The sequence below is a fragment of the Camarhynchus parvulus genome, chromosome 14, assembly GCF_901933205.1.
Source record: "Camarhynchus parvulus chromosome 14, STF_HiC, whole genome shotgun sequence".
Taxonomy (NCBI): Eukaryota; Metazoa; Chordata; class Aves; order Passeriformes; family Thraupidae; genus Camarhynchus; species Camarhynchus parvulus.
In genome coordinates, this window is record NC_044584.1 from 8,354,983 (window position 1) to 8,371,503 (window position 16,521).

Here is a 16,521-nt window from a genome sequence, read left to right on the forward strand (position 1 = left end):
CAGACCTGGCTTAAAACAAATTAATATTGTTTATCAGTGTATATGTGCCCCATTAATCACAGCTACATTCAATACTCCATGAGAGCAGAGTACATCTTTCACTGAGCTAAATACGTTTCACAGAATCTGTGGCACTCCAGAGCAGTCTGTCTTCCTTTCACATACCTGAGTGAGACTTTTTTAGTACAGCAACCCGAAAAATCAGCACCTCCAGACATGCTCTCAGACTCTGAAAATCAAGGTAAGGATATCAATAAAGCCTAAGCCATCACCTGTAACACTGAGAGACCAGGCAGAACCAAGTTATGCTGAAAAGCCCTGGAGAAGTTACTGCTGTAATTCTCTCATGGCCTCAAAACAATTTGTTAGAGAAGAGAAAAATGAAAGAGAGCTGAAGGTCTGTGTGGAGCAAACCTGGTGTGTCCCAACTGCACGTACTTGGTCAATGTCTGGAGGTCAGGATCCTCCCTCAGATGAGTCTGAAAGAGCAGAGCTTTTCCCAAAGGTCACAAGTGTTGGAGGCTTCAGACCCACAAAAGGGCAGAGCCCTGGTTTAAAGAAAATCCACAGAAGAAAACATTTTTCTCTGTTATAAAACAGAAATTCTCAGAAAGTACCTTGTCTGTGTTCCCATCGCTCAAACAATGGCACTTTATTACTGCTGAGATTGTGTTTGTTCCAGCATCTCATACTGGATTATGGTACTATATAGCCTTAAAAATATGATGGTGAGAAGTGCAGATGGGGTGGTTTATAAAGTGAAGAGCTCACTGCATGTTACAAGTAAGTGACAGTTCTGTCACTCCTGTTAGTGGCTGCTCTAACAGATGCATAAGCATGAAACACTTGGCAAACATTAAAAAAAAAACATTATCTGTAAGAGCTTCCAGTCTCAGCCCCTCAGTGGGCAGTTCCTGGGGATAGCTCTTGCATTGCAATTGCAATTTGAAATGCACTGTGTTTGAGGTGTTTAAATTGCAGCAGATGCAGCTGCCCAGTGCCCTTGTCTGTCCTTATGCCCTGAGTGCCAGGCACATTTGATGCTGCAGGTCCAGGGCCTGCAGTGCCCAGGGAGGGCAGGGGCAGAGAGGCTGCAGAAGTGGGGTCAGCCCCGTGCCTCTGTCACTGATGGATGAACCTCTGGGGTATCATCTGCAGTAATTAGACCATCTCTTCTGGGGGAATGTGCTCCTCACGTGTGCCTCCTGTCATGTGTTAGAATTATTATTCTGCTGCCTTTCTGTGCAGCTGCTTTTCGCTGTTTGTGAGGTGCCTCTGTGCTGGGATGTTACCAGGTTTGTCGTTAGCTCAGAAGGGATGCATTTTTAAAGCTGTTTTCTCTTCTGCCTTTGATTCCAACAGGAAAACAAACAGCTCGCTGGGTTTCAGGGTATTTCCAGCCTCATGTATGTGATGTGATTTTTTTTCCTTTTACCCCAGTCCCAAGCTACATTATTCTGACTTCTGGTAACCAGCTCAGATGGAAGAGAGCATCAGGTTCAGAACTTAGAAGGGTGGGAAGTACTTCAGTGTCATTTACCAAAGTCACAGGAGGGCCCTTTGGATTCTCAGAGTGCCTATAAGTGCATCTGGAAGTGATTCTTGTAAACAAAATGGGAAAAAGCTGTTGAAGGCTGGAGCAGCCCTGTGGATGACTCTCTTTGAGGACAGGATGAAGGTATAGGAAGCCAGGTTATATGATAAGATCATGGGCATTTTTTCATGTAGTTCATGTGCTTGTGTGCATCACTGTCATGCACAAGGCACTTTGCCATAAATGCACCTAGACTCACATTTCTGCTGTGGGAGCATTCAGCAGCATAGTCAGATGCAAAATGTTGGGATGTGAAGAGATGCTGAGGGTGTTACAGTGCTGACCACAAGGTTACTGGGTTGTTCTGAGCTGGCTTTAAATTAGCAAGGTGAATGCCAGATTTGGCCTCCTTGCTGGAGCAGGGAGAGCTCCCAGTGGCTTGAGGGCAGCTGATCAAGTGTGCTGTGCAGGCTGCATCCATTTCTGCAGTGACTCCATCCTGCATCCACAGTGTGGATACAGCAGCTGTTCAGCAGTGGCTCAACATGGATTCATGTGGCCAGAAAACTCACACTGTCTCCCTCTGGATTCGACATGGAAGATCCAGCTTTTGCTGTTTTCTTAGCTCTGCCCACAGGAACAGCTGCCACAAGCCTTCTGCTTCAGTGTATTTTCAAGGTGTGAAGTGGGGAGCGTGTGGCAGAAACTCCCTCTGCTTTGTTTGTCACTGTCCAATTGGCTACCCCAGGGAGGGAGGTTTGTTGTGCATGATAAGGGAGCGGATTTCTGTGAGCTCGGTGAAGCTGGTTTTGTACAAAAATAACAAGAATTGAATTTTTCTTGCACCCCTCTCTGTCAGCTGCACTCCCCATCTGTTTTGTTGCTCATTCGTGTGATACATACAAGAGGCAAATTCACTTCTCTGAGTTTTTGAGGTGGGAGGTCCCTGGTGTCAGAGCAGAATGGGGGGAAGAGAGAGCAAGGACAGAGTAGGAAGAGTGTGGATAAAAGCTGGGAGGACAACAGAGGTCATATATAAGTTTGCATTTTGCCTTTAGACAGATAGAGGTAAATGTAAGATTTTATTGTCCTGTTTTGCCATATAACCTGACTGGCTGCTTGGCAAGGTGAGGGATTTGGGTGGCCTCCAGCCAGCTGGGTTTGATGCATCCAGCAAGCTTATGTGGTATGCAACAGCTATGCTTATGGTTCACAGAATTATAATTATACCAACCAAAAAAAGGCATTAAGGACAATGATGTTGATGGTTTTGATAATAATGTGTTGGCCATTGTTAAATCCCTTCATTGGACTGGAGTGCAGCACATTTCTTCTGATTGTATTTCCGACTCCTGCGTAGGTAATAAGAAAATTATTACTGTGGACGTTAAAGCTCATTAAATGTGACTCTATTAAAAATCAAGGTTATGCTGGACTTTAAATCTCTTTGAGCATAACTGCTGGAGGCTGCAGCACAGCCTGGCAACTTGCCACGTGGTTCAGTGGCCCTTTCCTCTCATTTATGCCATAATAGTCTCTGTTCAGATGGGGACCTATGGAGAGCTATAACAACATCCTGTCCTTTTCCAAAATACAGATTGGCAGCGCAGGCTCCTGGGGTGTTGGGGGGCAGGGCTGTGGGTGCTGTGCTCGGGGTGTGGGCTGGAGCTCTGTGAGTGTTTGTGCTCCTCTGCTGGGTTGTGTAAGAGCAGGGAGCACCAAGGTCAGACAGCCATCTGGGGAGAGGCTCCGAGTCCTCCTGCCTCAGAAGCAGGGATGCAGATTGTGACAGCTTTGGAAAGGTGGCACAGGGCATTGCTGCACAGATCTGAAATCAGTTCCAGTTCTGCATTTCCCTTTCCCATGCTCTTCACACCTTCCCTCCACTGCCCCTTCTGTATTTCAGTCTGCATCTTCTACTTTTTTTTTCCCATCTCCATAGCTCTTCCTATTTTTTCCCTCATTTCTCTCCAGGCCATTTCTGTTTAGATCTTTCTTTTTTTGCCCTGTGTGGGGTCCTGGTAGACCTCTTGATCTCTGGCACTGCTAGAGATGGATTTGGGTCTTAGTTGCAAGCAAGTATGTAGGTGGCAGCTAATAGGGAGCTGGAGAAGTAATTACTTGTAACAAAGCATAGGTAGAAATGAAAGAAAATGGTTCAGGTGCTCCTTATCTCCATTTGTGTTTTTATCTTAAAGGTAATTTATCTTAAGGTAGGAATGGATGATCCATGGAAGCTGGTTCCTGACTAAAAGAATGCAGTAATGCGAATTTTCCATGAGCTCTCATGATTTATTGCTATCCCATAGCTACACCAGAGTGTTCCTTTCTTCATGCAGCTTCTCCCTGTGAGAAAGAGGAAAAGTGCTTTTAATATTCTTTCTGGTGAGAGAGAGGCTGGCACCCCTACCAGGAAGGAAGATGGGGAAATCAACTCTGATTTCAACCATCTGTGGAGAACTTTGGAACTATTTTCCTAAGCATAATCCCATCAAAAAGAAAAGCTGTTCATCCATCTCAATGGTTTCAGTGTCCTTTTCCCCTTGATAGGGAAAAAGTGGGAAAAGGGGGTAATCTCACTCTGAGGCAGGTGTTTGGCCCTAACACAGATGCTACACCTGGCATTCAGCAGGGGCTGTCCCCAGCATCACAGCCATGCCTGGACCTTGTAAAATCTATTTAATTGGATTTAAATTGGGTAATGAATTAATATTAAAATAATCTAATCTTGTTGAAGTGACAAGCCAGAGATGGTAAAATTTGTCACTGTCCCACTGTGCTTGTGCTTCTGATGAATGTGTTTCTGAGTACAGAAGGTGACAAAAAAGGAGCAGATGGAATTTAGAAGTTGCTGTTCTCCATCCACAGTTGTCTGAGCTGTTGGTGCTTGGAAGCCTTGGCGCTTTCTGCCATCTGTGTAGGGAATCCACACATGATGAGGGCTGCACCTGTGAATGAGAACCAAGTCCACCTGATGGAGGATCCTTCCATGACCTCAGCTGCTGGTGGGTGCACATGTGGCAGAGCAGCCTCATTTTGTGCCAGTGCTCTCAGCATCCCACTGGTCAAATGGGCTTGGGCCAGGTGAGTGCACAGAGGGCAGCTCTCCTTCAGTCTCATGCTGAAGCCCAGGAAGGATTCATTAGGTGACCCTTCTGTCACTTATCTTTAACCTGCCAGTTCCCCTTCACTCTTACTGAAGGGGAGAGTTTGTGTCTCTTTGTTCTAAAGAGACACAAAGGTCCAGGGCATTTGCTGCCTTCAGATGTTAAGGGACTTCTGTTAAAAGCAGGATGTTAGCCTTTGTGCCCTGCCTGTATCTCAGTAAATTGCTTTCTGCATATCCCAATTTCATCTGAAGTTAATAAAGAGCTTGACTTTGCCTCTGGTGCTTTGCTGTGCACTGATGAAGGTCTGTCCTCTTTCACTCCAGAGATGGCCACATATCCTTGATGGGGGAAGAAGTCCTCCCCTACTGCTACCTGCATCCAAGATGCTGCATAGCATCAGTGTGCAAACCACAAATGACATGGAAAGCAGCACAAGGGATGAGTTATTAGCCGCAGTCCTGACCCACTGGGAGCTGCCTGCCCTCCTGTGCTGACTCCACAGCCTCCGTGGGGCAATCCCTCCAGCTCCCAGCTAATTCTCCTTATTATTGTTTTTATGGTGCTACTTTCTCTTCTGCAAGAGATTTAGACCAGTCTGGGACCTGAATTGTATATTAAGACTGGGAATAAGCTGATAGTTTAAATAGAACTTTGATTCCCTTCATTATTATCCATATCCCTTTGTCTCAGCCGAATATAGAGATAGCCAAGTGGTGCTGCTAAATATACCTGTTTTCATAAATAACTCTAGCAGAGTTGTGATCTCCTGTACTTCCTATTGACAGGGTTACAGTGGTCAGGGGAGAGTCCCTAAATGGTGTCAATGGATTTGGGCAGTGCAACTGTAAGGGGAAAATACCTTGAAGCTTTTGTGTGTTCTGATTCAGCAACAGTGCCTTTGATGGTAAGTGTTCTGCACTACTGAAGTCACTGCAGGCACCTGTGAAGGTCCTGGCTTGAATGAAAGTCCAGTATCTCAAAAGGGCTGGAAGAATTTGAATTTGTTTTCTGGTCTTAAAAGAAAATTGCTTTAATCTTATATAGTATTCATCACCCAGAAAGATTCCCAAGGTTTGGGTTTTTTTTTGGAGATAACACAGATATGAAGTCATGCAGCACTGAGGATATTGCAAACAGTGTGCCCTGCCTGTGGCAAGATGCCATGAGTCTGTTGAACAAGCAGAGGCTTGCCCTGAGCTCAGTGTAATCTGTGTGCTGCGAGGGGGCCAAAGGTTGCTGACCCAACAAACCCCCAAGGATGCCTGAAGCCTGCAGCTTCTTGTGAAACTGGGATGAGTGGTGCCACTGAGACATTGCTAGAACTTTCAGGCTCTGTCTGCTGTCCAGGGAGCCAGAGGTTTGTAATAAATTCTGTAAAGTAGTTCTGTTGTAGCTGGTGAATGTGTAAAACTTGGTGTCAGTCAAAGGTTACTATCCAGACTATACTTAGCCTTCACAAAGAGCAAAAAAAGCTGCAGGATTTCTTCCTGCCCTCCTTTTCTACCAATTTCACATCTGAAGTTCTTGGAGAACTCAATATTTCTGTTTTTCTAAGAGGCAGCCTGTGAACCCACATAATACTTCCATACAGCTCCAGCAAGTCCTGCAAGGGCTTTTTTTAAAGCATCTTCTGCCCTCTTCCTAGGCACTGTGTAGAAATGGATTACAAAATACTTAGTAGAAGTAGAAGCTTTGTTCCATAAAAAACCCTCCATTTTTGCAAAGAAAAAATAGTAAAATAAGTTGTGAGAAAGAAGGAAATGGAAAAGAAAATAAAAATGTATATGTGATGAGGAGCACCAAATTTAAACACAACTGCGACAACATCTGCAATGGTTTCTGTAGCAATGTGAGGAAGGAAGCTCCCAAGGGAAGATTCTCTGGGCTTATTGATCCTGACTTGAGTCTGGGTGTAATGGAAATGAGTAGCACTGCAAGAAAATACAGCTGAGGAGAAAGCTGCTGGTTTCCTGGGGAAATGCGTTTTCCTTACTCGGTCCTGACACTGTAAAGGTGTGGTGTTACATCTGGGGAAGAAGAGGCTGCCTGTGCTGAGGGAGGTGGGAAGGTTAGAGGTAGCTGAAACCATTACAGATGGGCAGAGAGCAAGGTTAGAGGTGACTTCAGGGAGCAGATAAACCAAGAGAAAATGTGTAGAGAAACCTGGGCTGACAAGGAGTATTCTGCCTCCTGTATGTGGCTGTGAGGGAAAAACTGGTAATTGAAACAGTATTGTTAAGCCTGGTTATTTGGGATTTGAGTTCTCAGTCCATCAGTAGCTGAGTGAAATACAAAGTGAGCATGTGGAAGTGTTGTTCTCACTACCAGAAGTAACCCCCAGAAGTAGCTGTGCTCCTTCATTTTTACTCAGGGGACGTTCAGAGCCTTTGCAAGGAGAAAAGTCAATAAGCTGCAGAAGGATTGAAACCCCTTCTCTGTGTTTTAAATCCTTCCCACCCCCACAATCCTTGTAAAACACCAAATATGTACTGCACAGAAACTGCCACATGAAAGGTAACACCCTTTGTGGCCACAGTCCTTCTACATCCCTCAGTTCTTCAACATCCCTCTGTGCTGATGGTTTCTTTATCAACCAGAGACAGGCCGGCAGCCTGTTGAGCTTTGTTATTGGTAAACTTTGGCATTTCTGTTTTGGGATATTTGAGTTGATCTCTCATTGCTTGGTTGTGGCCTCCTTGGTGGCTGGGATCCTCCAGCCCTGAAGGGGAGGAAATGCAGCATTATCTGCAGCTGCCCTTTGGCTCCTGTGGGGCTGTGCTATGAGCTGCCTCTGACAGCACTTGGCATCATGGAGCAGCTTTTGATTAGGCCTGATGTGCCACAAGGCCTCTGGATGTACACAATTGAAAATGCTCTTTCATTCATCAGCAGGATTGAGAAGAAAGGCTTGTGCTGATGTCTCAAATTCAGGCCGACACGATTTCCCTGACATCAGAAAATCCAGCCTGCCAGCGTGGCGGAGCGCTCCGGCAGCAGAGAGCCTCAGATCTCTGCTCTGCATCTTGTCAATGTATTGTTTCTCCTGGAAATTAAAGCCTGATGCCTCTGTGAGCCAGTACAGTGGTAGAAATCCAGTGGAGGAACTTTGCAAGGGGTGTCAAGGACACTGGGAAGTCTTAAAGAGCTTTGTGCTGGCAAGGAGAACGTCCCCTTGGTTGGGGTTATTTATTGGATTCGGGAAAGATTACAGGAATGGGAAAATACGGAACTTATTTACACTTTCCTACTCCATACTGTCCAAGATGGCTTTCCTGTTGTGATCAGCTCATAATAGGAAAAAAAAGACTGAGTTTGCTGCTTTTCTCTAGAGTCCTCGTATCAATTTACAGGTGGCCACGAGCTGACATCCAACTATCTTCACAGGATAAATCAGGGCTCCTTAACACTGACTCCCAAATGAAGTGGGATGAATGTGTGGAGACTGAGAAATAAAGTTTGTCTCCTTGTACCACATTTTAAAGGGGCAACATGCAACTAAAATTCGGAAGCCAAAGGATAACTTTTGGCATGGACTGTTTTTCTGGTTCATCTCCCTCTCTGTGGGAAGCTGTTTTTTCTGAGAAATACTGTTGTGCAGTTGAATTTCCAGTTTTTCTTTTCACTTAGGCTGATTATTTAGGAACTGTAAATGAAGTAAAATAAGGTTCAGTATTTTAGAGCAGCGGCTGTATTTAAGAAGTTTGTATTTGATGAGTAAGTTGATGACATTGCATTATGTGAATTTGATGTGCAAAGTTGTCACTAGAGTGTAAACATAGTGACAGCAGGACCAGCAATTCCCAGCCTAATCAAGTAAGCAGAGTCACACATTCTTTGAGCTATAGCGTAATAGAGACTGATTTACATATTAAAATGAGAGAAGCTACACAGATCCAACAATTAAGTTGATATTTTAATTGCCTAAAAGTCAGGAAATTCAAAGTTATGTTGCCTGCATCAGTTAATTTGTCACCCACATCTATTTGTGGTATTTCCAATGACTTTATTTGGTACAAAACTAATGTGGATTTAAATACATTAAATGTTAGCTGTAGATGAAAGGAGAGCTTTAGATTTGCTGCTTTAGAAAGCAGACTAAGAGAATTGAGGATTCAATTCTTGGTCTGTTTAAAAGTAGTACAAACAAATTTCAGGTAATTTCTTTCTTAATATTCTGGTAGACACATTGGGAGGGAGGGAAAGGGAGCTATATTCAAATGCAATGAAAAAAATTCTCATTGATCTCAATAGACCTTGAATTGTATCTTTAACTTCTTGTTTTCTTTGTAAGGAATAAGCTTTATTTAATTGCAAATTCACACAAATGCACTAGTAGCACTAAGAATTACATCAATATATGGATTCTGTCCTTGATGTTTATGCTGGTTTCACAGGGCTGATCTTGCATTCAGATAAGCTCTCAGTATACAGCTCCCTTATCTCCCCATGCTGATGTTCTGATATATGAATGCTTGTTCCCTGTGCTCACAAAAAGCCATTCACATGCCTAGTCTGACGATTTTTTTATAATCCTTCTTTGAATTAGACTACAAAAAGAACGTGTTTGAAAAGGTTAACTAATGGATACATTTTTCTCCCTGATGAGGAAAAGAAAAATGGTGAAGTGCTGAAAAATGGTCAAGCAGCGTTTTGATCACACTTTTCTAATCAAATACATTCTAGGTAGTGAACAAGTAGGGGAAATGTTAATCCATAGTGGATTTATTTGGAATGGAGAAGATCTATTTGGAAAGCAATCAGCATAAAAAAGCAGACACTTGTAATTACTTTGCTGTCTTAATCATGGCACTGACATCAGTACCATGATGTGGTAGAGTTGTGATATCCTTTAGAATGTGGTGCTGGCATAAGGATGTCAGAAGGAAGGGAGAAAAGCCTGTCTTAACATCTTCACCCCTACTGACCTGGCTTGCCAGCACTCCTGTGTTAGGTCAGTAAGTAATGCAGTGCTCTCTGTGCTGCTGGCTGTGGTCTGGGCACCTGGTGCTGCTGGTGCAGTTTCGTGCCAGGGAGGCAAAGGCACTGTTAAATCATAACAAGTCCTAAAATGCAGGAAACTCATGTCTGCCCATCAGGGATTTCTGGGCATCTGGGAGCTGCCCATTCTTTACAGTAAAGCTACTAGGTGTGCTTTGTGTGTCACAGCACTGATGCATCTTCCCTCACTATTGCAGTGTTTCCATGTTTCTCCATTTCAGTGCCAACTTGTTTGGCATCTCCACTTAAAGAGGAGCAAGTCAATCCAGCTTCCATTAGGCAACAGCATATTCATTCTTACATTCAACCAGCTCCAGCTCAATGGATGAAAATCAAACAGATGAAAAGCTGGAGATGAGATCAGATTCACAAATTGCCTTTCCTCTCTCTGGCTCTCTGAGTGTGTTTCTGTTTCTGTTGAATAGCAGAGTCTCGATGGGTCCTGTTGGAAGGCTGTGGCATGGTGGGTTGTTGGGCGGGCATGCAATGTTGTAAAGTTACCTTCTGCCATGATCAGACACCATCAGAGGTGTGCAGCAAAAGTACCTAAATTAGATAGATCAGAGGCTTCTGTAAAGAAGGGCCAGAGGCAGCAGCAGCAGCAGCAGCACCTTTGCTGGAGACTGCGGATGTGTCATCAGAAATCTCTCCGCTGGTGGCATCAAAGCACCTGTGCAGATCTGAGGGATTCAGCACAGGCTTTCTGAATAGGCTGGTAATGACGATGGTGTGTGATTCCCCTTTTAGACTACCATGCTGCCTTCCCTGAAGTGAGGCAGGATTCGGGCAAGGGGAGGTTTCTGTCTCGTTTTAGCAAAGCGATAAAAATAAATCCCGCGTTTGAGCCGCTGATGTTAGAGCTGGTCGCAGATGCGGGCTAAAGGCATCTCCATCGACAGCCACCATGAGGAGAACTCCAGGTCAGGTTGTTTCCACTATGACTCCCTTCCTTGCTACGTGGGCAGGATGCTGATGCCTTTGCAAGCTCCCTGCAGAACGTGTTTGGACTCCCATGGTGCTACAAGGAGTAGCAGAGATTACTCTTTGCTCCCATTTCAAAGCACTTCTTTCTACTACAGGATCCTTCATATTTTACAATGAAAAGTCCCAGGAAAGAGGAGGGGAGCATTACCCTGTGCTTTTATTCCAGAGTCCCTAGGAAGTTTTTGGTGAAGAGAGAAATTTTGAGCAGAATGTTCCCGTATATGCAAAGGCTTCATCTGCAAGGTGATGTCCTAAGCCAAAAGGAGAGGCTGCTTGCAGCACTTGGGAACAGATTTAAAGCTAATGGCATCTTAGTTACGCCTCAGGTAGCTCAGAGTCCTCAGCTGCTAACCCCGACAGAAATAAATAAGGATAAAAATTAGAACCAGGCATATCACACCTCCTGCAGCATGTTAAACACTGCTGTTCTCCTCTGTCAAAGCTGGAGTGAGCCAGGCTCTTCCATACAACCAGGGCAAATAAGCAATTAGCAAGAGGTACAGAAATAGTGTTTAGGAAGGTATAAAGTTGCTCTGAGAGCTATTAAACACCTCTCCTTGTTTTGCTCATTGTTTAGAGAGGCAATGTTTGACACTTAACAAAAGCTGACTAATGCTTTGGGGTTTTTTTCCTTTTAATGATCAGAATTCAGGGGAGGGCTGACTGTGACAGGCAGGAGAAAGAACTGCCATCCAAGTGAAGCTCTTTTTAATTAGAAAGCCCCTTGGATGATTTAGTTTGCAGTGATTTGAGTGCTGGCTGGTTTGAATGTGTCAGTGGTACTGACCAGCAGGATGCAGTCCTGTTCTGCAGGTTCTGGTTTGCTCTTCAGGCATCGAGAAGGGAAGCTGCTCCAGCAAGGAGGGTCTGTGATGAGGGAAATTATAACCAAAGCCAGCCCTGCTCATGACTTTACCATCTGCTGGGGAAGCTCTCCCTTGGATGCCAGCACTGGTGGGAGCAGGCATAATGATGATAATATTTTCCACTTCTGTAGCACCCTCTGTCCAAAGGTCTCTGAGTATGCCAGAGATATTAATTAAGCACCCGTGGGAGGTGGGCAGGAGTCTCCACACAAGCTTTTTTTTGCTTGCAGAGTCTAAAAAGATTGTGGCACTAATCTTTGGGAAGCAATTCCTTCCATCAGGCAGCTTTGGAAGAACTAAAAACGTTTCATAGTGTTGTTAGTTTAAATCAAAGCTGCATTAGGAAAGGAGTCTGGCTGACATTGACCTGCTGGACTGAGCTTATGCTCCTGAGTGGTCTTGTTGGAGGAGCAGCAGAAGCTGGGTCTGCTGTAGCTGGTTCAGAGTTTCTTGTAGCATAAGACTTGGAGTAGGTCTTGTAACTTATGTCCAGTCCTTACATACGTCCTTCCGAGGAAACTGTGCTCTTATGATCACTTGGAAATCTTAGTGCCATGCTCTACATGTGAAAAATCATGGAATCATATTCTAGTTTGAGTTGGAAGAGACCCTTAAAAGTCATCTAGTCCAGCTCTCTGCAATAAGCAGGGACATCTTCAACTGGGTCAGGTTGCTCAGAGCCCTGTCCAGCCTGACCTGAAATGCTTCCACCCACCACCTCTTTGGGTAGCCTGTGCCAGTGTTTCACCATCCTCATTGTGAAAAACTTCTTCCTTAGATCTAGCCTGAACTGACCCTCTTTTAGTTTAAAACCAATCACAGAAGCCCTGCTGAAAGGTCTCTCCATGTCTTTCTTATAAACCACCTTTAGGAACTAAAAGACAGCAATAAAGTCTCCCTGGAGCTTTATTTTAGATAACACAATCGTTCTTTTTCATAAACCTGCATTTCCACAGTCTTCAGGAAATACATGAATAACACTGAATGGTCCATCAGGAAGGAAGCATGCATGTGAAAAAGGGAAACATTTGACCACAAATCTTTGGTACATGATGCCAACAGTCACAGTCCTGGATTTAAAAGTATGTTCCCATGAAGTTCCCATGAAGATCCATTTAACATGCTCTTCAGTTGGGTAGAGTTGTCACGATGAAGCTTTTCCTTCCCATTTGAGTGCAAGGCATGAAATGAAATCTCCTGACTAAGAGCAAAGATACACCTACTATCCATGATCTCTAGGAGGAAAAATACTCTTGTCAAGTATCCATTATATGGTGTATAAGTGTATTTGAAGCTATTAAAGACAGTTATCCTCAGAGATTTATATGTAACAGGTTAGAATGGAGGAGGGTGGGGGAACAAACACTTGCTGTGTTTAATTATTGCTGGGTGCTGCATGCACTTTTCTCCATTATTTACTTAATCTTAAATGCCAGATGCTAAAGGGCACCAGCATCAATTAACTGCATAATTAGACTTGCAAAGAAATCATGTAATTTAGTTATAGGCAAATAAAAAACCCAAAATCGCACTGAACAGAAGCTCAGGGCTCTCTCTGCAATCATTTTGAAAGCTCCCTGCATACATTGTTTGCTTTCATTGCTCGCTGGAAACTCTTTGGAGCACTCTCTGTGCCTCTTGCCCTGTAGGGAGCCAAATGTCTGATGCAGCATCTCTTGTTCATTCTGAGTGGGTTTAGCCACAGCTTGCTTTTTTGCTTTCCAAATTCTTTTAATAGAAGTTTGGATGAAGGATTTATGGGATGCCTCATCCTGATCCAGAGCAGAACTTGGCCCTCACCCTTTCTATGCTCTCTGCATCCCTTCTGGTGCTTGCTCTGGGTGCCCAGTCAGGAGAAGACCATGTGCTGTTCCCTGTTCCTCCTAGGAAGACATATTTTTGTGTTTTGCAGTGTATTTTAGTATTTTAGCATGCAACCTGAAAGCATCCTAACTTTAACAAAAAAGCCCTGCTTCCCTCTCCTCAAAATAATAAGCAGCCAGATACTTTTATTCCATTAGTTCACACTCTTAAGAATAAGAGTGTTCCCAGGAGTGGAACGCATTTCGTTTTATCAAGGCCTACAACTCTCTCTGAGTCCTTATGTTGCAAATTGCTGTAGGAGGATAATAATGGCCTGGGCTTGGGTATAAGCAAAGTTTTCCTTCTGGAGAGCTGCTGCTGCCCCTGTGACTCTGGTGCCACTGTTCTCACTTTGGTATCAGCAGCCCTGTCATTGCACTGCCTCCGCAGCATCCCCTGGTTCACAACTTTTGTTTCTTTCTTAGTTCCTGGGTGTTGGAAGCTGCTGACATGTATTTTCTCAAATGTCCTGAAACCTTTCTGAAAACAAGGTGGTGTTCAGCTTTTGAGAGCTTTGTTCTCCCTCTGTGCCTGTGCTGTCTCAACACTGCTCTTTTCCTTTCTGAAAATGCGACCCAGCCCTTACAGAGTTCCTTATTTCTTCAAAGCACTGTATAAACATTATCTAATTAAGTATATATAACATGCCCTAAAGTATTTTAAGGGAAAACTGCTGCACAGCATTGAAGTTCCCAGCCACTTGATCCAGTGTAAAATCTGATTGAATCACTAATTATTTTTCAAAATGCTGTGCCTAATGACATGTATCAAGACAGTAAGATCAGAGCTGCAGTCAGAAGGAAGCATTGGGAGCCAAGGAGAGAGGGGCTGTCAGGTAAGTTCTGTATTGCTTCTGGAGTTAGTTTGAATCTGCACACTGAGGTAATAAACAGAACAACAACAAAAAAAGAGTTACTGCAGCATTCAGATCTTTCCTGTTTTGATATATATAATCAGCTCTACATTTCCTGTTGAAATGTTCATTAAAATTGCAGCCCCTGTGATTATGCAGCTGCCTAATTCAAATCAATGGGGCTCCTGAAACGATTTTGGATATTTTTAAATACTGCTGTAGAACTTCCTTGTTTACAATGTTGTGATTAAGTTACTTTTTCTCTAAGTCATCTAAAGCATTAATAAAAATCTCTTTAGGTTTTCTCTAATTTTTTTTTTGTTTGTTGTTTTTTGGTTGTTTTTTTTTTTTAATCTGAACAGCTGCAAGTAATGCAAACCTTGCTTTATGGTTTTATCTTTTACTTCTTAGTACAGAATGTCTTTTTGGATTGATAACTACATCAGAAACCAAATTACACAAGTTCTTTATAATTCCTAGTAAGCCAAAATTGGCTTTTTTTTTTGTTTTGGAATCCAGATACTAGTAAATAAAATTAAGGGAGCAGCAGAATAAACCTCACTGAGAGTCTTGTAGATGGTGAGAGGGGGTGAATGAGTGGCTGTGTGGCACTCAGTTGCTGGCTGGGGTTAAACCATGACAAACAGTCATGCTGGGCTTCCAGCTCACCAGCTTCTGAGGCAACTGTTGATAATGCTGCCAAGAAGATTATAATGTCCAAAGGGTCAAGTACTTCAATAGGTCTCATGCTGAAAGGGAGGTAATTTCAGTTTTACTGGAAAGATGTATTCAAGGTAATTTCAGCTCAGGAAATTCTACTTTGGAATGCTTCAGAGTGATGCCAGGGCTCTTGTCAGTTTGTTTTAATGGCTTTGGGTTTATTAGCTTTTCACTTTTCTAATACCTTCAATCCCTTTTACTGTTTGTTACTGAAGCCTTGGCGCAATTCTGATGTGTTGAAGTTGCAGACGTTACAGGAAAATACCTAAATCAAAACATTGTGGGAGAGAGACAGCATGAACAAGCAGATGTTTACAGTCTCTGACTTCTGTGGTTGAGGAAAAGCAAACACAATTCTATAAAAACTCAACGTGGTAAAAGCATTTTAGTTGCCTGTAGTTACACGCTTCATCTGCTTGCAAAGGTATTTTTTAGTTGTCTTTTGCTGTTATTACCTCTCTCCAGCTGAACTTATTAACTCCTTTGTTTAACTCCACTTGGTAATGGTCCCACTGGGGCTGCAGGAGCAGGGGAAGAGGCAGAGCTGGCACAGCTCAGGGCTGGATCTCTTGGTCGCATCACTCCTTGCTGAACACATCTGCTCCAGCTGGTGCTGCCAGGTCAAGCATGGGGGTGGCCAGATGTGAAGCACTGCAGATGTTTTGTGTGGTTGAGCCCAGATGGTCTGACACCAACCTGCCAGTGATGCTGCCACTGTTACATCCCTGATCAGAGCAAGGGGGATGATACTGTGGAAACTGTGCTGGTCAAAATTGGTCAGTGCTGGCTGGAAATGGCCAACTGTCTGGTGATTGGGTTGAGAAATACATGAAGATTTTAAATGAACCCTTGTTCTGTGGTGCTGGAGAAGTAGGATGCAGGCTGTAGGATTGAGAAGTGAGAATTGTTATTTAGTATCCTCCTTTGTGTCCTCTTGGTATTCAGAACCTGTTCACCTATTGAAAGTTGGAGGTAAATGCTTTGGATGTGGACACGAGAAGTGAATGAGATGGAAGGGGACAAGAGAGACCAAAGCTTTTTCTTCTTTTTACAGAGAATAGATTGAATGTGATTTGGCCACTGCACCTTAATGGGTAATCCCCACTCTGAGCCTCAGATGAAAAGAAGAAATCTCTAAGGCTCGAGATAATACAGGAGGATTTTTGCAGACTTTTCTCAGATGTAAAGTGAGCTACTGAATAGCACAGCCTTTAAGGATAACTTTTTCTTCGAGCACAGAGCTAATTCACTGATTTAGCCAAGTTGGGTAAATCTGTTTCTCCTTGCTTGCTCATCCCACGCACGCAGATCTTTTGTGTGTACCATTTTTCCTTTCCTCACTTGTTCCTCAGTTTACACTTTCCTTTAGAGTCTCTGACCTGTTTTGGCAGAGCTGCTCACGCCAGCAGCATGGTCTCCATGGCACTTGGTGTCATTGACCTCAGTGGGAAGAGTCCACAGCAGCAGCAGTGAGTAAAATATTCTCTAAACCTAAATGAAGTGCATCCTTCTTGTGGAAGGCTGAAGTGCAAGAGATCAGCACTCTGTGCACTGGCTCCCTGGTGTGGGGTGGATTGTTGGAAACCAGGAGTC

At 43.7% G+C, this 16,521-nt stretch overlaps 1 protein-coding gene across 2 annotated transcripts in view; it reads left to right on the forward strand.

Moving 5' to 3' along the window:
• The window catches only part of MAD1L1 (mitotic arrest deficient 1 like 1), a 351,010-nt gene that overhangs the window by 228,772 nt on the left and 105,717 nt on the right, over nt 1-16,521 (forward strand). The window lies entirely within an intron of this gene.